We start from the raw sequence: 25,586 nt of genomic DNA, 5'->3' as shown, positions 1-25,586 counted from the left end.
AGGCGGGGTGGAGTGTGGGGCGTTCTGGGCGCTGAGGCGGGGTGGAGTGTGGGGGGCCCGGGCGCTGAGGCGGGGTGGAGTGTGGGGGGTCCGGGCGCTGAGGCGGGGTGGAGTGTGGGGTTCTGGGCGCTGAGGCGGGGTGGAGTGTGGGGGGTCCGGGCGCTGAGGCGGGGTGGAGTGTGGGGGACCCGGGCGCTGAGGCGGGGTGGAGTGTGGGGGACCCGGGCGCTGAGGCGGGGTCGGCCGTGGGAGCTGATGGTGCCCTTTGCAGCCTGACTTCCCCCCACTCCCTGACCCGGGCCCTCATTGGTGAGAAACCTGGACGTATCCTGGGACGTTTGAGGCAGCCACGCAGCATCCTGAGGGTGGCCGTATCTGCCCTCTGTCTACTCACAGCCCCATGCTCCTTCAAGGGGAGGACGTGGCTCCCCCAGGCTGAACCCCACTTCTGTACCCACAAGCGCCATGGGAGAAACTCAAAAGAGCCCGCTCGCTGCCCTGATTCTCTTTCCCTGTGAGCCAGTGTGGAATGAACGGGTAGCGGGATGCTGAGTGCCAGCGTGGCATTATTTGTGGATTATTTGTGGATGCCTCGTTTTAGTCACGGCTGGGTCCTGACCTAAAGCAATTTTTCTGGTGTACTTTGTGGTCAAAAGAATTTGAAGCCACTGCTTTAGGGCCTGTATTTTCTAAGGGGATGTTTATTTAAAATGGGGCCTGCGTGTGCCCCTCCAGCCTCAGGGAGGGGCCTGGGTGTGCCATTGGGTGCCTACTGGCCCACCAGAGCCTGGCAGGTCCCAGGAACCCTCCTTGGTCTTGAGGCTCCCCTGTTCCCCCTTGGAGGTCAGAGTCAGAGTTTCTTAACCAGGGCATTTTCAAAACCCTCCTCGTTGGGCGTGATCTCCAGAGATCCCAGTCCTAGTGGTCTGTGTGGCTCAGCCCTCCCTCCCATCCAGGCTCTCTGAGAGAGCTGCCGGTGAGTCCTGCAGATGCTTCAAGCTCGAATCCATTGGTCTGTGTGGTACGTGGTACAAACCTGGAGAGGCCTGCGGAGAGGGAGAGAGAATGAGATCAAGACAGATCCTGCGGGCGCGTGTGGTATGAGCGGAGGGCTTGCCTGGGTATCTCACACAGCCTGCACTGAGGGGCCAATCAAAGCTCATCCTGCTCTGTCCCTCTTGCTTCCCGCTGCCCAGAACCTCCCTTCCCTCCAGGCCTCCAGCACCTATGCCTTCTGACCCCTCCGTCAAGGTGCTCTCTGCCTGTGTGTCTCTCTGTCTCTGTGGGTGTGTGTCTGTCTCTCTGTGTCTCTCTCTGTCTCCTCCTCCTTGTTTTACTCCCTCCCACTTCCTGGTAAACCTCCTCACTGGAGGGGCAGCCACATGTCTTTCTGATCATGGGTTTGTCGCTGGTTGTGGAAATTCCCGTTAAAAATATTTGCAGTTGGTGCTTTGAGCAGTGGGATGTGCAAAATCATGCAGGGCTGCCCTCCAGAGCCATGAGGTTCCAGGCGCAGCATGAGTGGCCCTGGAGTGCCCTCGCCCCTGCCTGCCCCCTGCTCCTGGCCAGGCAGTAGCTCCCGGCTTCTTGCTGCTCTCTCGATCCTGATCCTGATGGTCACAGTTCTGTCAATGCTTGGGGGAGGTGGGAGGGGTGGCCTGTGCTGTCCAGTATCCCCTCGAGAGAGTTCTGGGAGCGTGGCAGTTCCTGTGGAAAAGCCCTGCCATCTGGATGACACTGAGCAGTTTCAGGACATAGAAAACCCTGTGAGGCTCCAGACAGGTGAAACGTGGCAATGCCTCTAAGCGGTGACTCCATGGCAGAGGAGGCTGAACGAGGGGATTAGAACCCAGGCTGCATGGCAGGCAACAGCCCCTTCCCACTCCCAATGCCTTCCACTGCTCCTCTCTGTCCTCTCTGTGCCAGGAGGAGTTGCCAGATGCACTCCTGCCCAGCTGTCTCCTCTAGCTTTGCAGTTCCAGGACTGAACCAAGGCAGCCACCACCTACCACATGGTGACTCCATGTTCTAAAGAGCCCAGATTTGGTAGAAGGAAGCTTGGCTTGAGGCCCCATTTGCCAGGTGACCGTGGATAAGTCCCTTCATAACCCACACAATGGGAAAAGTGCCCATCATGTCATTATGCAAAGACAATATTCATGAAAGCACTTTATGAAGTGTGAAAGTACAAGCTTTTGAAAATATTAATACTTAAAGTCTTTCCATCTACCCCTAGTGGTCTATAAGGGTCTTCACACGTTTTTAAGGCAGGCTGTGTATCTGAGCGTCTTTGTGCCAAGTCTGTATTTCCGTGTCTTCCCTCGTCATTAGCATAGTAATATCATAGTAATATTGCAGCGGCAAATCATGGGTTGGGAGAGAGGTCTTAGAAGCCAAGAACAATGGAGCTTTCTGAAATGTTTGTCCAAGTTCACGGGACTTGCCAGCACCACGGGCACTGAGTTTTCTAAATGGAAAAAGAAGAGCTAGCATGCATCTGCCCTGTGACATGCTCTGTGGAGTCCTAAGCAGGACAAAATGAGCCAGTGAAGAGAAGCGGGTACACATCTCATTAAAATTCTGCATTAAGCCTGAACTTGCAACCTCTTACAACGCCTCTCTGTGACACTAAATGTGGAGAATATTCACATTTTGTTCATTGGAAAATGAGGGCTGGAAACAGAGACACAAGTGGTGTGAACTGCTCCCTACTCATGTTTCACCCTTCATCTGCCTGGCAGCCTCCCTGCAGCCTCCCTTCTCGTCTCCCCATCACCTCCTCCCTCACCTCCTAGCCTTTTCTCAGTTCCTCCCACTCTATTTTCTCTTCTCCTCGTTCCCTGTCTGTGTCAGGAAGCTTGGGCTGTGCTGATTTACACAACTCTGTGCTGCAGGAACCACCTTGCTCCCTGCCTCGTGTAGCTTATGGCCTATGGTTCTTTTTATTTTAATTTCATTCATTCAACAAACATTCCAAGGTCTACAGTGTGCTGGGAGCATGTTTGGTTTACAAAGAGAAGTAAGAGGCTTCCCTGTTCAGGGACTCAGCATCTGAGCAGATATGGGGTGCTCTAAACTGGCACCGCTGAGTGCATGTCTGGGAAGTGCCTGTGAGTTCAGCGAATCCAGCAAGGCTCTCTTGGTCGCCCTCAGACCGAGAACCTGTGACCCTGGTGGGGTGAGGAATGAGCCATGGCCACTGCCAGAAACTCTGTTGGCTCCTCCTAGATAAGTCACACCGAAGGGGCATTGGTGACCTCGTTGGTGCCACAGAATCTCCTGCTCCAGCCCTGCTGTAGACCTACGGCTTTAGTTTACTCGCTTTATTATGACCCGTTGCCCTCAGTTCTTTTTGACCTTTCGGTAGGTGAGTGTCATGTTCTGTTCATTTCTGCAACCCCAGTACCAGGTGTGGCACCTGGTGTGTGGCAGATGCTCCATAGATGTTTATTGGACTCCTAAAAGCAGCATTGCGTGGGGTGCTCTCCACCCTAAAGCAGTGGTCCCCAAGCTTTTTGGTACCAGGACCAGTTTCATGGAAGACAATTTTTCTACGGACCTGGTGGTAGGGGGGATGGTTTCAGGATGACTCAAGCATATTATCTTTATTGTGTACTTTATTTCTATTATTATTACATTGTAATATAATTATACAAGTCATCTCATGTCATATCAGTGAGAACCCTGAGCTTGCTTTTCTGCAACTAGATGGTCCCATCTGAGGGTGATGGGAGACAGTGACAGATCAGCAGCCATTAGATTCTCATAAGGAGTGTGCAACTTAGATCCCTCCTGTGCACAGTTCACAACAGCAGGTGTGAGAGTCTATCCATGAGAATCTAATGCCATTACTGCTCTGACAGGAGGCAGAGCTCAGGCATTAGATTCTCATAAGGAGCATGCGACTTAGATCCCTCATGTGCACAGTTCACAACAAGGTTTGTGCTCCCATGAGAATCTAATGCCGCCACTGCTCTGAGAGGAGGCAATGGGGAGCAGCTGGAAATACAGATGAAGCTTCGCTCACTCACCTGTCACTCACCTGCTGTGCAGCCCAGTTCCTTACAGGCCACAAACCAGTACTGGTCCTTGACCCAGGGGTTGGGGATCCCTGCCCTGATGTGCCCTGCAGTGCTCTGATCAGTGGAACTGGCTTGGTGAGAGAGTTGTACAGAGGCACTTAAAATATCCAAATAGAGAATAAAGCATTTCTCATCACATGTGGTTAAAAGTGGGTGTGTTTCCAGGTGATAGATTGTTTGGCTTGGTACCCAGTCTGGTACCCAGCCCAGGCCTTCCCATGGGACCTTCAGGAGAGACAAGGCCCCATCCCAGAGTGTGCCTCATTGAACAAGGATTTTGAGGAATGGCAGCTGCAGGAGAAGCTCTAAGAAGTCGCCCTTTTGGAAGGGGAGTTTGCCTCTGTGAAGGAATCTCTACCTACCGGGTATCTCCTCTGGGATCCAAGAGGAGGAGGAAAACTCAGTTACAAGAGACACTTGTTGAGGAGAAAGCTCTATTGCAAGCCCACAACAAGTTGTGACCTCGGTCACCTGCCTTTCTGGTCACCTCCCCACTGCTGGCCACCCCCACCTTCTTTCTTTGTTTTAGTTGAAGATAAGCTAGGGTTCTGGGCCACCTCCTGCAGATTTGTACATCTTCCCCTGGAGTCTCCCACCCATGCATGAGGTGTGTGGATTAATAAACTTCTGTTTTTCTCTTGTTCATCTGCCGTGGGTTACAGGCATCCAATTTTTCTTCTCCTACAGGGAAACAATTTGCTCCACTGGGAAGAGGGGAAAAGGTCACAGAAAGGCAAGTTGACCAGAAGACCCCTCACAGCGTCCCCTTATCACCACCTCCTCTGTCTCTAGGGAAGGCGTGGGGGCTGGTGGTGCATTGGCTAGGTACAGGGGCAATGGCCACAGCTGGGACCACTGTGGAAGCCCCCATACTGAAGACCCACTGCCTGATCTCATCATTTTACATCACTCTGTGACCTATGACTTTGACCCTCTCTCCTAACTGGCCTGGCCTGGTGGGAGCAGTAGCCACTTATTTAGGTCTAAGGACTCCAGGCTCTAGGGCTTTGCAGATGCAGGCAGATTTGGGGCCTGAGCAGAGGCAGGAATGAACTTGGAACACAACCCTCAGAAGTTCTGAGGTAGTCCTGGCCATGGGGTCCATGCAAGGACTACATCCCACAGCTTTCTGCTTTCCACTCTGCCATCAGTGCCCACACATGGTTCAGGAGGTGGAGATCATGAGATGGCACCTGGGTCCACGCACTCGGCTCTAGTTCTGCTCAAGGCTTGTGGTATTGCTCATGGAAACAGAGGATGCTGGAAGCAAAGGGCTGGTTTTGCCGCAGAACCACAGCATCTGTGGGCGAGTATGGGGGTTCAGGCCATGTCCAACCAGCTGGCCCCTGCAGCAGGACCTCCACAGCCTCCAGCCGCTGGGGACTTTAGGACCTAATGGAGACTTTTATTGGCACAGCTCTAAGTTGTTCAGCTCAGTCTCTTTCAGCAATTCCCGAATTGCAGCCTGTGTGTAATGAAAACCACCAGCAAAATTAAAAGCAATGTGTCCTCTACTCATAATTATTTTTTAAAATAAAATTTCAGAAACTAATTATCGAAATTTTATAAGCTGCATCTGCCTCAAATTCCAGTTAAGCCTAGTAGCCCTGCTCTGTTTTATACATCAACACCCAAATTATTTGTTGCTATTTAAAACGTAACTTCCTACATATTTTTAAGGTTTTACTTGTAATTTTTATTACACTCATACATGTAAAATTCTTAAACGGCTAAGAACAGGTACTACACTTGATCTTAGCCAAAAGGGCAAGAATCACTGCATGCAAAGCTTTTAAGAGCCCAGCATTACTGCCTGGTTTGTGGTGAAAGCAGCTTCTTTATTCCACCCTCAGTCCCTGCGGCTGTCACTGTGTCTCTTGGTGTTTCCCTCCTGTGAGTGAACAACATGCTTGTGTTTCATGTTGTTTATTTTGGGGCTCATCTATTGATTTCCTTCAATGATGGAGGAGGACTTAACCTTTCTGCTAAGCACATGCATGCACCCACACTCTCTGCACCCTCTTCTCCTCCAGTGTGATAGCCACACTCTGTGATGACCTCCGTATTCCAGGTTGCCATCCTGTGATCACGCAGAGCTTATTCTCAGCTGAGCTGTGTAATTGTAAAATGATTAAATTTTCCTTCATGCACTCCCTGTTTCCTCTGGGGTTGGGAGCTGTTGCATTTTAGTTGTTATTTCCTTAGACTTCTAGGAAGGGACCACTGTTCTAGCCGCGCACTTCCTAACAGAAATAAGAAAGACACTTGCATGATCAGGCACATCGACGGTCCAGCCATGGCGTCCCTGAGGCCCCCACTGCCTCAGCTCCCAAGGCTCTGGCCACATCTCCCTGTGTCTCCCTGCTCCTCACCTTCAGGACTCCCTGAGAGACCCTGTGTGGGAGGAATACTTTGAGACCTGCAATGTCTGGAGACGTTGCCATTCTCTCCTTGACCTTTTCTTTCTGGGACCAGGATTCTAGTCTGCAAGTAACATCTCTCAGAACTGAGGAGGCCTCGCTTCCCGCCCTGCAGACTCCGGTGTTCAGTATGGAGGTCTCAGCCATTCCAGTTCTGTCACGAGAGTGCTGGGGCCTGTTGCTCTGGCCCCTGGGCTGCTGGTGAACTCTGCTTGCAGTGTCTGGGCAATGAGGATGTGGATGACACAGGTGTTTTTACTCTGTTCTTTCATGCATGTGCTGCTCTCTCAATCTGGGCTCCTGTCTGCAGTTCTGGACCACTTGTTTATTTCTTTGCTGATCTCTCCTGCCTGACCTCTCTGGTCTCTCTTCTCATTAAGTGGGTATTGGAGTTTCTGGGTTCTCTATTTCTTTTGTCATTCCTCCCTAATTCTTCATCTGTGCATCTTTTTATTCTGTTTCTGGGAGATGTAAATGAGTCTAATATTCAACATTTCTATTAAATTATTTATGTGTATTGTACTTTTAATTGAAAGATTCTGTGTGTAGTTTTGTGGTGTCTGTTCTTATTTCACGGCCTCCCTGTTTCTCTGTGAATATCATAGGTTTGTCTGCGTCCTACTCCCTCCATCCACCCAGCTTCCTCCAGGTGTCTCTCTGGGTCTGTGTTATGTTAGAGTCTCCCTGGGTCTCTGGCCTACATCCTCCACATAGAACCCCCACCCCACCCAACCCGCTCACATGCAGGAAGCAGCCGCATGTGCTTCCAACGGGAGTGGATGGTGTGTGGGGAGGAGATGCAGCCGGGCTCTTTCCCAGTGAGGTTTCCTCCAGTCGTCTGCATCCCTCTCCTGAAGGCCTTACTGGGCATCCCTGCTGTCCCATGGCCTTCCTGGATTCCACTAACTGCCCAGGCATGTCCTTCAAGACTGGAGCTGGTGCTGGTGGCAGGGCTCTGCAGCTCTCCCATGGTTTCCCAAGGCTGCCTGCATGTTTGCCATTAGTTCCTTTTTGATTATTGCTTTTCATTAGCAGTTCCTTAATTAAACTTTCCTCGATTTACCAAGCTTGAGCGTGTCATGGATTTCCTGCTGGGACCCTGGCTGAGAACAGCTCTTTAGCCAAGTGCCCTTGGCTAGACCAAGGCATTAACAACTGTAGGCAGCATATGGGGGATTGCTTACGAGTGGCCCTCACCTCACAGCAGTGGAAATGGCCCAGTTCTTCCACTGGGAACCCCTAAATCCAAAGACTGCATTTTTAGATTTTCCCTCCACAGCCAAGAGAGGGGTATGACCTCCTGCCTGGGGGTATGAGTCTGGCCTTTGACATTCTGGGAGCTTGGGAGGTGGGTGAGGTATCCCACTCTCCACAGGGGGGCTCCACTCACCCCTCTCAGCACAGTGTCCTTCACCCTCACTGCCCAGCTGCCCCTGCATGCCTGAGGTGCCTCACAATCACCTGAGCTCCCTGACGTCCCTGACTTCTGAAGTTTCCTGAGTCTGGTGCAGATCTCCTGGGTGGTAGCTGGGCTTCCCTGTTCCTGCTCTGCTGGGAATGCTAAGTCCTCCCACCTGGCTGACTCTTCCTATCTTCTCCTCTTTGAGTTTTGTTTTTATGCCTTTCAATTACTTTATTGCCCTTTTGATTGAGAGGTGAAGGAGCAAAGATGGGAGGTCTCTGTCTCTCCATCCTCAGCCCTGCTTTGCTTTACAGCAAAGATATTGTTGGTAAAAAAAAAAAAAAAAAGAAAAAAAAAAGAAAAAAAGAAAACCCTTATCCATGAGTGATGACCCCCAGTATTTATAAGCAAGTGTGGAGAGAAGAGCAGCTTGCATGTGAGCCACCCAAGGGGTGGACAAACGGACTGGGGAAGGCGTCAGGAGCTCCTTGCACAAGGTCCTCTTGTTCTTGTTCCTGTCACTCTTGGCTGATGAAGAACCAAGGAGACTTCCATGATGACCCAGAAGAGAACCACAGTGACTGGCAGGAGGCAGGGGAGGTGACCAGGACCTTCTCACCAGGGACACTTTCCTGGTCTCATAGGCCGGAGCCTGCTCCCACAACCAGGTCAGCCAGAGGTGATTGCATGAGAGACAGAGTGAGCAACACTGGCTTCCGAGGTCCTGGCTGACCTTGACGGTGACCAGAGGAAGGTTCTCAGGGCCCCAGTGGCCCCTGGAGAACCTGCACTCTAGGGCTCATAGGAGGCCCCGCTCTCTTGGAGGCCATGGTGGTGAGGAAATGCTGCTTCAGGGGCCTTCTCAGCAACCCATGCCAGTGCCAGGCCTGTGTGGAGGAGCAAGGGGGAGAACAATGAAGGCGAAACCAAGGAACTGTGCTTAAAACGTCCCCTCGCTGAGCTCTCCTCACAGAGCTCACTCACATCCCTCCCCTCACAGCGCCCACTTCACATCCCTCCCCTCATAGCACTCCCCTCACAATGCTTGCTCACATCCCTTTCCTCAAAGCGCCCCCCCTCACGTCCCTCCCCTCAGGGTGCTCCCCTCACAACAACCCCCTCATAGCACTCTGGCACAGCGCTCCCTTGGCATCCCTCCTCTCAGGGCGCTCCCCTCACATCTCTCCCGTTAAGGCGCTCGCCTCACAATGCTTGCTCACATCCCTTTCCTCACAGCGCCCCCCTCACAGTGCTCCCCTCACAACAACCCCCTCACAGTGCTCGCCTCACAGCGCTCTGGCACAGCGCTGCCCTCACTTCTCTCCCCTCATGGCGCTCCCCTCACATCCCTCCCCTCACAGTGCCCCTCTCACATCCCTCCCCTCAGGGCGCCCCTCTCACATCCCTCCCTTCAGGGCACTCCCTTCACATTTCTCCCCTCACAGCGCCCCCCTCACATCCTTCTGCTCACAGCACTCCCTTCACATCCTTCCCCTCACAGCGCTCCCCTCACAGACCACAGACCTCCCCTCACAACCCTCCCCTCACAGGACCCCCCTCACATCCCTCCCCTCACAGCGCTCCCCTTACATCCCTCCCCTCACGGGCACCCCTCACATCTCTCCCCTCAGGGCTCTCCCCTCACAACATCTCTCCCCTCACGGCGCTCCCCTCACAGCCCCCACTCACATCCCTCCCCTCAAAGTGCTCCCCTCACTGCACTCTGGCACAGCGCTCCCCTCAGGGCGCTCCCCTCCCATCTCTTCCCTCATGGCGCTCCCCTCATGGCGCTCCCCTCACATCCCTCTCCTCACAGTGCCCCTCCCACATCCCTCCCCTCACAGCGTCCCCCTCACAGTGCTCCCCTCACAACAACCCCCTCACAGTGCTCCCCTCACAGCTCTCTGGCATAGTGCTCCCCTCACATCTCTCCCCTCACAGCTCTTCCCTCACAGCTCTCGCTCACATCCCTCTCCTCACAGCGCTCTGGCACAGCGCTGCCTCACATCGCTCTCCGTGTTCCCTCACGGCACTCCCCTCAGGGCACTCCCCTCACAGCGCTCTGGCACAGCGCTCCCCTCAGGGCACTCCCCTCACATCCCTCCGCTCACAGTGCCCCCCTTACAGTGCTCCCCTCACAGCGCTCTGGCATAGTGCTCCCCTCACATCCCTCCCCTCACAGCTCTCCCCTCACAGCGCTCTGGCACAGCGCTGCCTCACATCGCTCTCCGTGTTCCCTCACGGCACTCCCCTCACGGCACTCCCCTCACGGCACTCCCCTCACAGCGCTCTGGCACAGCGCTCCCCTCAGGGCACTCCCCTCACATCCCTCCTCTCACAGTGCCCCCCTTACAGTGCTCCCCTCACAGCGCTCTGGCATAGTGCTCCCCTCACATCCCTCCCCTCACAGCTCTCCCCTCACAGCGCTCTGGCACAGCGCTGCCTCACATCCCTCTCCGTGTTCCCTCAGGGCTCTCCCCTCACAGAGCTCCCCTCACTGCCCTCGCATCACAGTGCTCTGGCAGGTCTAGAGCCAAGGTGCCCAGGACATTCCTGCCGCCAATGTGTTCCTTTTTATTTACTTTTTGAGACGGGGTCTTACTCTGCTGCCCAGGCTGGAGTGCAGTGGCCTGAGCTCTGCTGACTGCTGCCTCAGCCGCCCAGTTAGCTGGGACTACAGGCACCACCGCGCGGGTGCCTGGTTCCTGTTCCTTTATCCTCCTCTGGAGTACTCTTTCTTCTCCCTCTCAAACCTACATGGATTCCAACCTTTGTTCTCTCTCCTTTCGTTCGGAATATCTCCTTTCTCCAAAATCGTAGAATTGACTCATAAAATATGGGAGCCAGGAAAGACTTTAGAGACAGCCTCATCCCATGAATTTTGGCACCAGATATGAACCTGAAACCCTAAAGTTCACAACACTGCAATGGGTCAGGCCCTGCTGCGCTGGTGGAGGTAAAATGTACTGAGCAGAGGAGAGAGGCTGGCAGCATGGAAGAAGCTGACTGGGCTTCAGGGCTAGGTGCTGAGGGGAGCAGCTGGGTGCAGAGCCTCAGGACTACACCTGTGTGAGAGACAGAGACACAGAAAGAGGAGGAGGAGGAAGAGAGATAATGTGTTATTATGTACTACAAATGTAGCCTCCTCTCAAGATTTTGGGGGAGATTTCAGAAAAGATACATTTGGCTTTTTTCCTTCATTGGCCGTTTTTTGTCCTTGTTAGTTACTGCTCTGTGTCACTGACTTTCCAGATGGGATTTTTCAAGCTGACAAACTGTGGACTCCTGGAGGCGCCCTCCTTGCTTGCATGCGGATGTCTGACTCCCATGCATCTCCTCCAGACCTGGCCGCCTGCTGCTGTGACCTCCACGCTTTGTTCTTTATGAATGTGTTCCATCACAGTTCCTTGGCCACGTCCACTCACACAACTGCGGATTCATTGAAGGGCCTGTGCATTATTCACTCCTGTCCCCTGAGCACAGAAACAGACACATAATAAAATGTGTGCAGTGACTCGGTGCCCCACATCCGGAGGTAGTGCCTCACTTGGCTTTCAGAGAGCTTTCTCCTCTCTCTAACAGACACATATCATAGGAGAAGGCATGCATAATTTTTCATTGCTCAGAGCAAGAGATAACATTTTGAAGACCATCTCAGGCTTTTATTCTCATCCCTTTTATAACTTAAATAAACGATGCTTTGGGAATGGAACAGTGCACAGCTCGCAGTGCCTTGCTCTCTGAGTGAGAGTTCATCTGGGGCATCTTTGTTGGATGAAAGGGAGAGGTGCAGCCACAGCAGCAACAGGACTAAGGGCTCCAGGGCACCTTCAGGTCATTGACAGCATTTGATTATTTGCAGCTGTGGGACTGAAACCCTTGTTTCCTCACTGACTGTCAGTTGGGGCCACTCTCAGCTCCTCAGGCACCTGCACCTGCATTCTTCTCCCAGGGCCACATCCATCTTTAAAGTCAGTGACGGCAATGAGCCCAGTCCTTTGCATGCCCTGAATCTGTCTGACTGCCCTTTGCACCAGCTGGGGAAAGCTCCCTGCTTCACCAAATATGTGGTGAGATGAAGCCCCTGCCAGGTAACTTAACACAATCATAGGAGCAGCACCAGGTTCAGCGGCATCCTTAAAACTCTGCTGTCTCAAACTACCTCCATCCCCAGCAGGCACTCCAGGAGGCCTAGAGGAGAAGCCATCCCTGTAGGGGGAGCCAGGAAGACAGGGCCGGCCGCTTCTTCCCACCAGTGGTGCTTCTGGCAGGCCAAGCCCATCAGAGCACCTGGGGAGAGCCTGGGCCCCATCTTAGGAGCCAGCCTGCAGTGCACGAAGGAGCTGAGCCATAGATGGAGGTAAGAGAGAGGATGTACATCCCGAATGAGCTGTTCCTCAGCTCTTTTTTTGCTTTTATAAATGTGATCTTTCCCTTTGTTTGTAGCTTCTAGCTTGTTATTTGCTTAATGAAAGCACTTGGATTGTGTCTTTTAATTTCATACCAGACTGTCTCATCAATTCTCTCATTGTTTGAGGTTGTTTTTCAGTTCATTCTGCCAGATTCTCCAGATATATGGTCTTTATCGGCCTCCTAATTTTGTTATTGCTATTTTATTTTATGTACATAACATAAGTTTACCATTAGTGACATTTAGTGCATTCACAATATTGTGAATCACCTCTGCCTATCTCCGTCACCCCAGTAGGAACCCCTGTCCCCACTAGAAGTCTCTCCCCATCCCCTGGCCCCCAGCCTCTGGCAGTCCCCAATCTGCCGCCTGTCTCTGGGCTTGCCTACTGTGGATATATAAGTGGAGCCATGTAACATGTAGCCTTTCACGCCTGCCTTCTCTCACTTGGTATAACGTTTTCAAGTTTCACGTATGTGTAGCGTGTATCAGTGCCTCCTTCCTTTTTGTGGCTAAATAACACTCCATTGTCTGTATACACCACATTTTTGATCACCTGTCTTCAGCTGATGGGCGTATGGGTTGATTCTACCTTCTGCCTATTGAAAATAAAGCTGCTATCAATGTTCATGAGCAATTTTCTTTTTGAACACCAGTTTCCAATTTGGTGTGGGGGGTTTTATACCTAAAACTGGAATTGCTGGGTACTTGTTAAAACTCTTCCAGGGCAGCCTCACCATTTTACAAATCTAAGGCAAGGTACCAATACAATATAGGAATTCCAATTTCTCGGTCTTGGTTCCAAGATGGTCAAATAGGGACAGTGCTAGTCGACAGCTCCCAGTGTGAGTGACGCAGAAGACGGGTGATTTCTACATTTACAACTGAGGTACCAGGTTCATCTCACTGGGACTTGTTGGACAGTGGAAGCAGCCCATGGAGTGTGAGCCAAAGCAGGGTGGGGCATCGCCTCACCAGGGAAGTGCAAGGGGTCGGGGAATTCCCTTTCCTAGCCAAGGGAAGCTGTGACAAATGGTATCTGGAAAATCAGGACACTCCCACCTTAATACTGTGCTTTTCCAACGGTCTTAGCAAACGGCACACAAGGAGATTATATCCCACACCTGGCTAGGAGGGTCCCACACCCACGGAGCCTGCTCACAGCTAGCACAGCAGTCCAAGATCCAACTGCAAGGTGGCAGCAAGGCTGGGGAGGGGCGTCCACCATTGCTGAGGCTTGAGTAGGTAAACAAAGCAGCCAGGAAGCTCCAACTGGGTGGAGCCCACCGCAGCTCAACAAGGCCCGCCTGCCTCTGTAGACTCCACCTTTGGGGGCAGGGCATAGCTGAACAAAAGGCAGCAGAAACTTCTGTAGACTTAAACGTCCCTGTCTGACAGCTTTGAAGAGAGTAGTGGTTCTCCTAGCACAGAGTTTGGGATCTGAGAATGGACAGACTGTCTCCTCAAGGTGGGTCCCTGACCACTGAGTAGCCTAACTGGGAGACATCTCCCAGTAGGGGCTGACTGACACCTCATACAGCTGAGTGCCCCTCTGAGACAAAGCTTCCAAAGGAAGGATCAGGCAGCAACATTTGCTGTTCTGCAGCCTCCACTGGAGTGGACCTCCAGCAAACTCCAACAGACCTGCAGCTGAGGGTCCTGACTGTTAAAAGGAAAACTAACAAACAGAAAGGAATAGCATCAATATCAACAAAAAGGACATCAATACCAAAACCCCATCTGTAGGTCACCATCATCAAAGACCAAAGGTAGATAAAACCACAAAGATGGGAAGAAACCAGAGATGAAAAGCTGAAAATTCTAACTATCAGAGCACTTCTTCTCCTCCAAAGGAATGCAGCTCCTCACCAGCAATGGAACAAAGCTGGACGGAGAATGACTTTGACGAGTTGACAGAAGTAGGCTTCAGAAGATTGGTAATAACAAACTTCTCCAAGCTAAAGGAGGATGTTCGAACCCATTGCAAAGAAGCTAAAAACCTTGAAAAAAGATTAGACGAATGGCTAACTAGAATAAGCAGTGTAAAGAAGACCTTAAATGACCTGATGGTGCTGAAAAGTATGGCATGAGAACTATGTGATGCATGCACAAGCTTCAGTAGTTGATTTAATCAAGTGGAAGAAAGGGTATCAGTGATTGAAGATCAAATGAATGAAATGAAGTGAGAAGAGAAGTTTAGAGAAAAAGAGAGTAAGAAGAAATGAACAAAGCCTCCAAGAAATATGGGACTATGTGAAAAGACCAAATCTACCTCTCATTGGTGTACCTGAAAGTGACAGGGAGAATGGAATCAAGTTGGAAAACACTCTTCAGGATATTATCCAGGAGAACTTCCCCAATTGAGCAAGGCAGGCCAACATTCAAATTCGGGAAATACAGAGAATGGCACAAAGATACTCCTCTAGAAGAGCAACCCCAAGACACATACTTGTCAAATTCACCAAGGTTGAAATGAAAGAAAAAATGTTAAGGGCAGCCAGAGAGAAAGGTCGGGTCACCCACAAAGGGATGTCCATCAGACTAACAGCAGATCTCTCGGCAGAAACTACAAGCCAGAAGAGAATGGGGGCCAGTATTCAACATTCTTAAAGAAAAGAATTTTCAACCCAGAATTTCATATTCAGCCAAACTAAGCTTCATAAGTGAAGGAGAAATAAAGTCCTTTACCGACAAGCAAATGCAGAGAGATTTTGTCACCACCAAGCCTGCCTTATAAGAGCTACTGAAGGAAACACTAAACATGGAAAGAAACAACCAGTATCAGCCACTGCAAAAACATGCCAAATTGTAAAGACCGTCAAAGCTAGGAAGAAACTGCATCAACTAACAAGCAAAATAACCAGCTAACATCATAATGACAGGATCAAATTCACACATAACAATATTAGCCTTAAATGTAAATGGGCTAAATGCCCCAATTAAAAGACACAGACTGCCAAGTTGGATAAAGACTCAAGACCCATCAGTGTGCTGTATTCAGGAGACGCATCTCACGTGCAGAGACACACATAGGCTCAAAATAAAGGGATGGAGGAAGATCAACCAAGCAAATGGAAAACAAAAAAAAAGCAGGTGTTGCAATCCTAGTCTCTGATAAAACAGACTTTAAACCAACAAAGATCAAAAGGGACAAAGAAGGCCATTACATAATGGCAAAGGGATCAATTCAACAAGAAGAGCTAACTATCCTAAATATACATGTGCCCAATACAGGAGCACCCAGATTCATAAAGCAAGTCATTAGAGACCTACCAAGAGACTTAGACTCCCACACAATAATAATGGGAGACTTTAACCCCCATTGTCAACATTAGACAGATCAACGAGACAGAAAGTTAACAAAGATATCCAGGACTTGAACTCTGCTCTGCACCAAGTGGACCTAATAGACATCTACAGATCTCTCCACCCCAAATCAACAGAATATACATTCTTCTCAGCACCACATCACACTTGTTCCAAAATTGACCACATAGTTGGAAGTAAAGCACTCCTTAACAAATGTAAAAGAACAGAAATTATAACAAACTGTCTCTCAGACCACACTGCAATCGTATTAGAACTCAGGATTAAGAAACTCACTCAAAACCACACAACTACATGGAAATTGAACAACCTGCTCCTGGATGACTACTGGGTAAATAACGAAATGAAGGTAGAAATAAAGATGTTCTTTGAAACCTATTAGAACAAAGACACAACATACCAGAATCTCTGGGACACATTTAAAGCAGTATGTAGAGGGAAATTTATAGCACTAAATGCCCACAAGAGAAAGCAGGAAAGATCTAAAATCAGCACCCTAACATCACAATTAAAAGAAATAGAGAAGCAATAGCAAACACATTCAAAAGCTAGCAGAAGGCAAGAAATAACTAAGATCAAAGCAGAACTGAAGGAGATAGAGACAAAAAAAAATCCTTCAAAAAATCAATGAAACCAGGAGCTGGTTTTTTGAAAAGATCAACAAAATCGATAGACCACTAGCAAGACTAATAAAGAAGAAAAAAGAGAAGAATCAAATAGATTCAATTAAAAAATGGTAAAGGGGAAATCACCACCAATCCCACAGAAATACAAACTACTATCAGAGAATACTATAAACACCTCTACGCAAATAAACTAGAAAATCTAGAAGAAATGGACAAATTCTTGGACACATACACTCTCCCAAGACTAAACAAGGAAGAAGTTGAATCCCTGAATAGACCAGTAACAGGCTCTGAAATTGAGGCAATAATTAATAGCCTACCAACCAAAAAAAGTCCAGGACCAGACAGATTCACAACCGAATTCTACCAGACGTACAAAGAGGAGCTGGTACCATTCCTTCTGAAACTATTCCAATCAATAGAATAAGAGGGAATCTTCCCTAATTCATTTTATGAGGCCAGCATCATCCTGATACCAAAGCCTGGAAAAGACACAACAAAAAAAGAGAATTTTAGACCAATATCCCTGATGAACATCGATGCAAAAATCCTCAATGAAATACCGGCAAACCAAATCCAGCAGCACATCAAAAAGCTTATCCACCCCAATCAAGTTGGCTTCATCCCTGGGATGCAAGGCTGGTTCAACATACGCAAATCAATAAACGTAATCCATCACATAAACAGAACCAAAGACAAAACCACATGATTATCTCAACAGATGCAGAAAAGGCCTTTGACAAAACTCAGCAGGCCTTCATGCTAAAAACTCTCAATAAACTAGGTATCTATGGGATGTATCTCAAAATAATAGGAGCTACTTATGACAAACCCACAGCCAATATAATACTGAATAGGCAAAAACTGGAAGCTTTCCCTTTAAAAACTGGCACAAGACAGGGATGCCCCCTCTCACCACTCCTATTCAACATAGTGTTGGAAGTTCTGGCCAGGGCAATCAGGCAGGAGAAAGAAATAAAGGGTATTCAATTAAGAAAAGAGGAAATCAAATTGTCCCTGTTTGCAGATGACATGATTGTACATTTAGAAAACCCCATCATCTCAGCCCAAAATCTCCTTAGGCTGATAAGCAACTTCAGCAAAGTCTCAGGATACAAAATCAATGTGCAAAAATCACAAGCATTCCTATACACCAATAACAGACAAACAGAACCAAATCATGAGTGAACTCCCATTCACAATTGCTTCAAAGAGAATAAAATACCTAGGAATCCAACTTACAAGGGATATAAAGGACCTTTTCAAGAACTACAAACCACTGCTCAGTGAAATAAAAGAGGACACAAACAAATGGAAGAACATTCCATGCTCATGGATAGGAAGAATCAATATTTTGAAAATGGCCATATTGCCCAAGGTAATTTATAGATTCAGTGCCATCCCCATCAAGCTACCAATGACTTTATTCACAGAATTGGAAAAAACTACTTTAAAATTTTTATGGAACCAAATTAAGCCCACATTGTCAGGACAATCCTAAACAAAAAGAACAAAGCTGGAGGCATCATGCTACCTGACTTCAAACTGTACTACAAGGCTACAGTAACCAAAACAGCATGGTACTGGTACCAAAATAGAGATATGGACCAATGGAACAGAACAGAGCCCTCAGAAATAATGCCACACATCTACAACCATCTGATCTTTGACACACCTGACAAAAACAAGAAATGGGGAAAGGATTTCCTGTTTAATAAATGGTGCTGAGAAACCTGGCTAGCCATATATAGAAAGCTGAAACTGGATCCCTTCCTTACACCTTATACAACAATTAATTCGAGATAGGATTAAAGACTTAAATGTTAGATCTAAAACCATAAAAATCCTAGAAGAAAACCTAGGCAATACCATTCGGGACACAGGTATAGGCAAAGACTTCATGACTAAAACACCAAAAGCAATGGCAACAAAAGCCAAAATAGACAACTGGGATCTAATTAAACTAAAGAGCTTCTGCACAGCAAAAGAAACTACCATCAGAGTGAATAGGCAACCTACAGAATGGGAGAAAAAATTTGCAATCTATCTGACAAAGGGCTAATATACAGAATCTACAAAGAACTTAAACAAATTTACAAGAAAAAATCAACCCCATCAAAAAGTGGGCAAAGGATATGAGCAGACACTTTTCAAAAGAAGACATTTATGCAGCCAACAGACACATGAAACAATGCTCATCATCACTGGCCATCAGAGAAATGCAAATCAAAAGCACAATGAGATACCATCTCACACCAGTTAGAATGGCAGTCATTAAAAAGTCAGGAAACAACAGGTGCTGGAGAGGATGTGGAGAAATAGGAACACTTTTACGCTCTTGGTGGGACGGTAAACTAGTTCAACCATTGTGGAAGACAGTGTGGTGATTCCTTAAGGATCTAGAACTAGAAATACCATTTGACCCAGCCATCCCATTACTGGGTATATACCCAAAGGATTATAAATCATGCTGCTATAAAGACACATGCACACATATGTTTATTCTGGCACTATTAACAATAGCAAAGACTTGGAACCAACCCAAATGTCCATCAATGATACACTGGATTAAGAAAATGTGGTGCATATACACCATGGAATACTATGTAGCCATAAAAAAGGATGAGTTCATATCCTTTGTAGGGACATGGATGAAGCTGGGAAGCTGGAAACCATCATTCTGAGCAAACTATCACAAGGACAGAAAACCAAACACCGCACGTTCTCACTCACAGGTGGGAATTGAACAATGAGAACACTTGGACACATGGTGCGGAGCATGACACACCAGGGGCCTGTTGTGGGATGAGGGAGGGGGTAGCGATAGTGTTAGGAGAAATACCTAATGTGAATGACGAGTTAATGGGTGCAGCACACCAACATGGCATATGTATACATATGTAACAAACCTGCACATTGTGCACATGTACCCTAGAACTTAAAGTATAATTAATAAATAAAGTATTCCAATCTCTCCACATCTGTGCCAACACTTGTTGTTTTCCTGTTTTTTCTTTCACCCCGACTGGAGTGCAGTGGCACAATCTCAGCTCACTGCAGGCTCTGCCTCCCAGGTTCATGCCATTCTCCTGCCTCAGCCTCTCAAGTAGCTGGGACTACAGGCGCCCGCCACCAGGCCCGGCTAATTTTTTGTACTTTAGTAGAGATGGGGTTTCACCATGTTAGCCAGGATGGTCTCGATCTCCTGACCTCATGATCTGCCTGCCTCATCCTCCCAAAGTTCTGGGATTACAGGTGTGAGCCACCGCACCTGGCCTTCCTGGTTTTTTTAAAAAAAGTATAGTCATCCTAGTGGGTGTGAAATGGGTGTGCAGTGGTTTCCATTGTGGTTTTGATTTAAAGCAAACTAAATATCCCCTGAAAAGGACTCCATACTTCTATATTTGAGTCCTTGTGGACAAACTGTAACTTAGCTTAATAGGCAGACAAGATTGAAAACCTAACTTAGGAGTATGTGCCTGTAACAACAGCTGAGTCTTGGCCAATCCCTGCGGCCATACTACAACCTCTCATAGACTGCTAAGTGTTCAAACTGTGTTCAAATAAGTCAAACACCAACCTGTAACCAATCCAGTTGTTTCTATACCTCATTGCTGATTTCTGTATGTCGGTTCACTTTTTTGTCTATAAATTTGTTCTGACCATGAGGCATCCCTGGAGTCTGTCTGAATCTACTGTGATTCTGGGGGCTTCCCAATTCATAAATTGTTCATTGCTCAGTTAAACTCCTTTAAATTTAATTCGTCTGAAGTTTTACTTTTAACATATATGTTTGTTGGCCATTTGTAAATCTTCTTTGGAGAAATGCCCATTCATTCCTTTGCCCATTTTTCAGTTGGGTTGCTTGTCTTTTGTTGTTGAATTAGAAGAGATTTTATGTATTACAGATAATGCAATTTGTAAATATTTTCTCCCTTTACATGGGCTGTATTTTCACTTTCTTGGTTGTGTTCTTTGATGCACAAAGTATTTTATTTTGATGAAGTCCAATTTATCTACTTTTTCTGCTAGTGTTTTTGGTTTCATATCTAAGAAATCATTGACAAGCCTAGGGTTGTGAACATTTACTGCTCTGTTTTCTTCTAAAGGTTTTATGATTTAAGCACTTGTATTTAAGTTTTTGATTCATTTTGAGTTTTTGTATATGTTGTGAGAGACTGGTCTAACTTCATTAGTTTGCTTGTGGATTTCTAGCTGTCCCAGATGCATTTGTTGAAAAGATTATTCTTTCTCCATTGAATGGTCTTGTACCCTATTGAAAATTTAGACATACAGTCTTAGTCCTAGTAAACAACTTTGTCTCCTCCTTTCTAATTTGTATGCTCTATGTTGTTTCTTTTATCTAATTGCATGCACTGATGCCTCCAGTATAATGTTATTCAATAGTGCTGGTACTGGGTATTTTTGGTTTTTCTTGATTCCAATGAAAGTACTAAACTAGCAAGCATATTAATATTTCATATTAGATATGTTTTTAGTAGTAAAGAAATATTTATCTCATTTTATTCAATATTAAGGAATGTTTTAAAAATATGTTTACAGTAATTCTGAAAATGATATAATGTCTTTTCAGAATTATTAATATGATAAATGTTAATAATAGATACTCTATCATAGAACCATCCTGCCATTCCTTGATCACTTTGCACTATTTTAAATGTGCTACTGTATCTCTACATTTTTCTTTCTGCTTTGTATGTATTTATTTATTGCTCAGACCATTCTTGTAACAGACTATGTTTTATTTACATTTTTATTGATATGTATAGATGAGATTAGGGATGACTTGTATTTTTTTTTTGGCGCAGTCTTTTCAGGTTTTGGTCACTAATGTTATTCGCTGTGTAGAAAAAACTTTTACCTTCTTTTCCAATGCTCTGGAAGAGTTTTTAAATTATTGGAATTATCCACTATTTAAAGTTTGTTACAATTCTCCTATAAAAATGTTTGCACCTGTTGCTTCTGGGTGTCGGGGGTGAGCACCTCTTTTTTAAAATAAAGTGACTAATTTAGATTTTCCATCTCTTTTGAGATCCATTTGGTCAATATTTTCTTAGAAGATTGCCCATTCTTCTAGGATTTCAAGCTGATTTGAATAGCATTGAGCAGATGGTCTCGTGCTGCTTTTAATTTCATCTGTTTCCTTGTTATTTTTACCTCATCATTCCTTATTTTGTATACTTGTGCTTTCTCACCTTGTATTCTTGACAACATTATCTATCAATTTATCTTGCTTTATTTTTCAAAGAATCAGCTTTCTAATTTGTTAGTCCACCTGTTATTTTTTTTTCTATTGTATTAGCCTGTGCTTCTGTCTTAGCTCCTTCATTCTGGCTTCCTTCAGTTAATTTTGCTGTGTTGTTTCTAATTGTTGAGTTAGATGCTTAATTAATCAATTTTCACTCATTCTTTTTTATTGCTATAAGTGTTTCATACTATGAATATTTATCTTCTAGCTCGATTTTTTGATGACCTCAATACATTTATTCTAAAATGCACGTGAAAGCAGAAATGCTTATTAGTAGATGTAGTAACTCTTTCATTGGAGATCAAGGCAGGAAAATAACCTACCAATAACAAGCCACAGTACACAGCCATGGCATCAAAAGATTAGAGACTGGTTATCATTGAGGCTGCAGACGGACACATGGGTTATTTATACTACTCTCTTCTGTTATATATTAAAATTTTAATGATAATTTTTTAAAAATTCACTATAGTGCTGACATAGGAACATTTTCATAGATGAAGGGAAAGGAGGGTTCAAAGTAGACCCACGTAAATGATGACAAGGACATCACAGAACGATGGAAGAATGACAGTTTGGCCAACGGTATTTAGAAAATCACAATGTGGATAAAACTGGTCCTACATTACAACATTTAAGCAAAGGTAGATTCCAGATGGGTTAATTTCTTAAATAACAAAAAATGAAACTAGGAGCCGGGTACAGTGGCTCATGCCTGTAATTCCAACATTTTGGGAGGCCAAGACGGGAGGATCATGTGAACCGAGGAGTTTGAGGGCAGGCTGGGCAGCACAGACCCCATCTCCACATTCCAAAAAAATTAAAAAATAAATTTTTTTTAAAAAAGAGACAAGGACAGTAAGACTAAGAAAGTTTGTAGGTTGGGAAAGATATTTTAAGACAAGAATCCCAAAGCACCATCCATAAGGTTAAAAAAAAGATAGAATTTTATGTCAACATTAATAATTTCTGCTCAGTGAAGTCTATGGTGGGCAGAGTTCATAAACCCATGCCATGCAAGGGGAAAATACTTGCAATGTTTCAGACACCCAGGATTATATTTAAAATATACAAGGAGTTCCTGCAAGTCATCACGAAGAAAGCAGGAAACCCAACAGAAGGATGTACAAGTGCTGTGGATGAATATCTGTGGTGAGATGTGACCCTCCCAAAGCTGCTGGGTCCCTGCTGCCAGCAGCTGTGGAGATGAGTCAGGACACAGGGGCCTTTGCAGAGGTGCTGGGTGGGGGCCTGGACAGGAAAGGAGCCTGGTTCACCGGATGGGCCCGGGGATGTTCCTGGGGCCTTTGCAGAGGGAGGCAGGGGCCTTGCCCAGGAATGTGGGGCCTTGCCCAGGAATGTGGGGCCTCTGGGAGCTGGGAAAGGTGAGGAAGTCGGCTCTTCCTGGAGCCTCCGGAAGGAACACAGCCCTCCCGACCCACATTCAGACTTCTGACCCCAGAACTGCGGGAGAAGATAAGTGTGTGTGTTTAAGCCACTGCATCCGTGGCCATATGATAGCCACCACAGGAAGCCAGTTCAAGAGACACAAGCACCATGTGTGTGCTCATAACCTCAGAGTTACTGCAAAGGAGAGAAATGCAGATGAAAACAATGAGACACCACTTTACACCCACATGTCTTGAAAAGCCCGTGAAGTCGAGCCCCGAATGTTGGTGAGCACAGTGGAGCGGCAGCATGATCCGGCATGTGGGCCGCGGTCAGGTGGGAAGCGTGGGCAGGTGCCGCCTGGTGAAGGGGTCCCCAGCAGAAGCCAGGGGCAACCTGGAGGCTCCCACAGCACCACGGACGGATGCGCCAAGCAGAATGGAGAGAACAGAGTTAGAAGATAGTGCAGTCGACAACCCAGTACCGCTCACAAACACAGCCAGGCACAGGAGCTGCAAAGCACTCATCAGATGCGTCCTGCACTCAGTCTGGGATGTGGTGACCAGGTAGTGAATGGGACACTGAGTTCCCAGCCTGCAGTGGTGACAGGAGCACAGGTGAGCACAGGGCCAAGCACACTGGGACTGAGACATGAGGAGGGAGAACAGGCAGCCCAGGCAAGGCTGCACCAGCAAGCAAGGAGAGGCTTCCGGGGAGCACCAGGGAGTGCCCTGAGCAGCCCTCAGACAGGAGGAGTAAACGCACAGGACCAGGACCACCATGCCTGATGGGCCTCAGGCAGTGCATCTACGGACAGCACCTCCCCACAGCTCACACACTCTGCCTGAGTGACTCCGCCATGCTGAATGGCATCTCGAGACCCTCATTGGCACTGCCACTCATGTCACTGAGGGACACCTCCATCACCTGTGCCCAGCTGGGCTCCGTGGTGGGGGCAGTACTGAGTCCCAGGCCCTCTGGGAACTGACTCTGGCACTCAAGCACACATGAGCCAGCATGCTGGCGTCATGAGGAAGCCATCACCTGGCATCGAGCAGACATGGCCCAGTCACCCTGGGGCTTATGTCCCTTCAGAGGGGACATAGAGATGCCAAGTCCATGCTCCCTGCTAGGGCCCAGGTGAGGGACACAACGTTCAGTGCATGGCACCAAGGTACCCGGCACCATCATGTCCTTGGTCCCATGTGCTGTGGGGAAGTGAGTGTCCACACCTTGGAGGGAGGGGTCCCAAGCAGACCCTTGTCTTGTGCTGAGGTCACTGTCCACACTGCCAGGGCCACAGGTCCCACGGATCCACCATCCTTGCTGGGGTCTCTGCTCGGGGCTGTGGCAGATGCTCTTCTGAGGCTAGGTAGCTGCTCCCTGAGAGGAGCGGCTGTGCCAGCAGCATCCTAGCTCAAGGCCGCTTGGGTTAAAGCTGCATTCCAGGGGCTGCTGTCCTGTGTCTTTACCAGTCCCGTTTCCTGCACTCCACGGCCATATACCCATCAGAGGCCCTCAGTGACTTCACGAAGGACCTGAGGAAGTGCAGGGCGATGGCGGCCATGGAGCCACGGCGGCTGCTTGGAACTGCTCCAGCCATGGGGCACCACGAGACCACATGGCCCACGCCTCTCCGACGGAACAGACCAGAGCTAGCTGGGGAAGGACCGTGATTCGAGATACAGTGCGGTCTGCGCAGCGAACCTGTTCGTCAGCAGGTTCCAGTTCGGGAGAGGGATGATTTGTACCTGAGTTTAGTACCCACAGCTGGAAATGTGGATGTTCCTAGCGAGGCAGCCACGTGCTGCCACTTCAGCAGCCGGGGGACAGGGGTCTGCAACGATGCCTTGAACAGTCTCCTGTGGACTTCAGCAAATCCGGCAGAGTGTTTGGTGGGAGGGAGGGCAGGGGCAGGGGTGCACCCAGCATGGTCTATTCCTGGTCTCCAGTGCTCACTGTCATAGAGGATGTCCGGTGACTTTCCAACTCGTTACATCAATTTTCCTTCAATAGCCACAATGAAGCCGTTAAGCCCCAGAGGATGATTCTGGCAGCTTGTGGCACTTTGGGCTTTAAAACCAGTTGCATATCCCAGTGGCTTTCACCGTAATTTAAAGGACTGTGCCAAGGAAAGTGTTTTGACAACACATGAAACACGTCCCTAGCCGCATGTCTCCCAGTTCCTGGGATCTGGGGGCAAGGGACGCATCTGGGCTTGGGTGGTCCTGACCACGCCCGCCGGTCATTGCTCGCTGTGAGTCCCCTGCAAGGTTGCAGACTACTCTGTCCTCATACTAGGGCAGAGAACTCACCCCTGCTGCAGGAAGTGGGTGCCCCTGGCCCACACACAGCAACATGACTTAGGGATCAATGTGGTCTGTGCCACGTGGTGTTCACAGGAGTCCCCAGGCCAAGCTCCCAGGCAGTGTCAGGACCTGAAGGAGGATCTGAGCCCAGGGACGCCTGGCGCAGGAAGCAGGACCACAGTGGCCCAGAGGACTTGCGGGTTAAGCGATGTGGGCCCTGCCTTCTGTGGGGCCTCCTCTCGCTCACGTTCAGAAGAAAAGAGAGGCCCAGGCAAGTCCAGGGATTGGCCGGGCTTGGACTGCCCAGGTCCTGTGTCAGCCTCCGAACCTGGGAATGGCACTGCTCAGGGA

At 48.1% G+C, this 25,586-nt stretch overlaps 1 long non-coding RNA gene and 1 pseudogene across 1 annotated transcript in view; both read right to left on the bottom strand.

Moving 5' to 3' along the window:
• Positions 1 to 5,754: 5,754 nt before the first annotated feature.
• LOC144330664 (uncharacterized) overlaps positions 5,755 to 25,586 on the bottom strand; it is a 35,894-nt gene continuing 16,062 nt past the window's right edge. Inside the window, exon 3 of the long non-coding RNA XR_013397007.1 lies at positions 5,755 to 8,791. This is a non-coding gene — a long non-coding RNA (uncharacterized LOC144330664). The remainder of the gene's footprint in view (positions 8,792 to 25,586) is intronic.
• Positions 5,759 to 5,861, bottom strand: LOC114680542 (U2 spliceosomal RNA; annotated as a pseudogene).

This window comes from Macaca mulatta, chromosome 8, assembly GCF_049350105.2.
Source record: "Macaca mulatta isolate MMU2019108-1 chromosome 8, T2T-MMU8v2.0, whole genome shotgun sequence".
NCBI classification, from domain to species: Eukaryota; Metazoa; Chordata; class Mammalia; order Primates; family Cercopithecidae; genus Macaca; species Macaca mulatta.
Note: the sequence above shows the minus strand (reverse complement) of the source record. Positions and strands in the feature narration are given on the sequence as shown.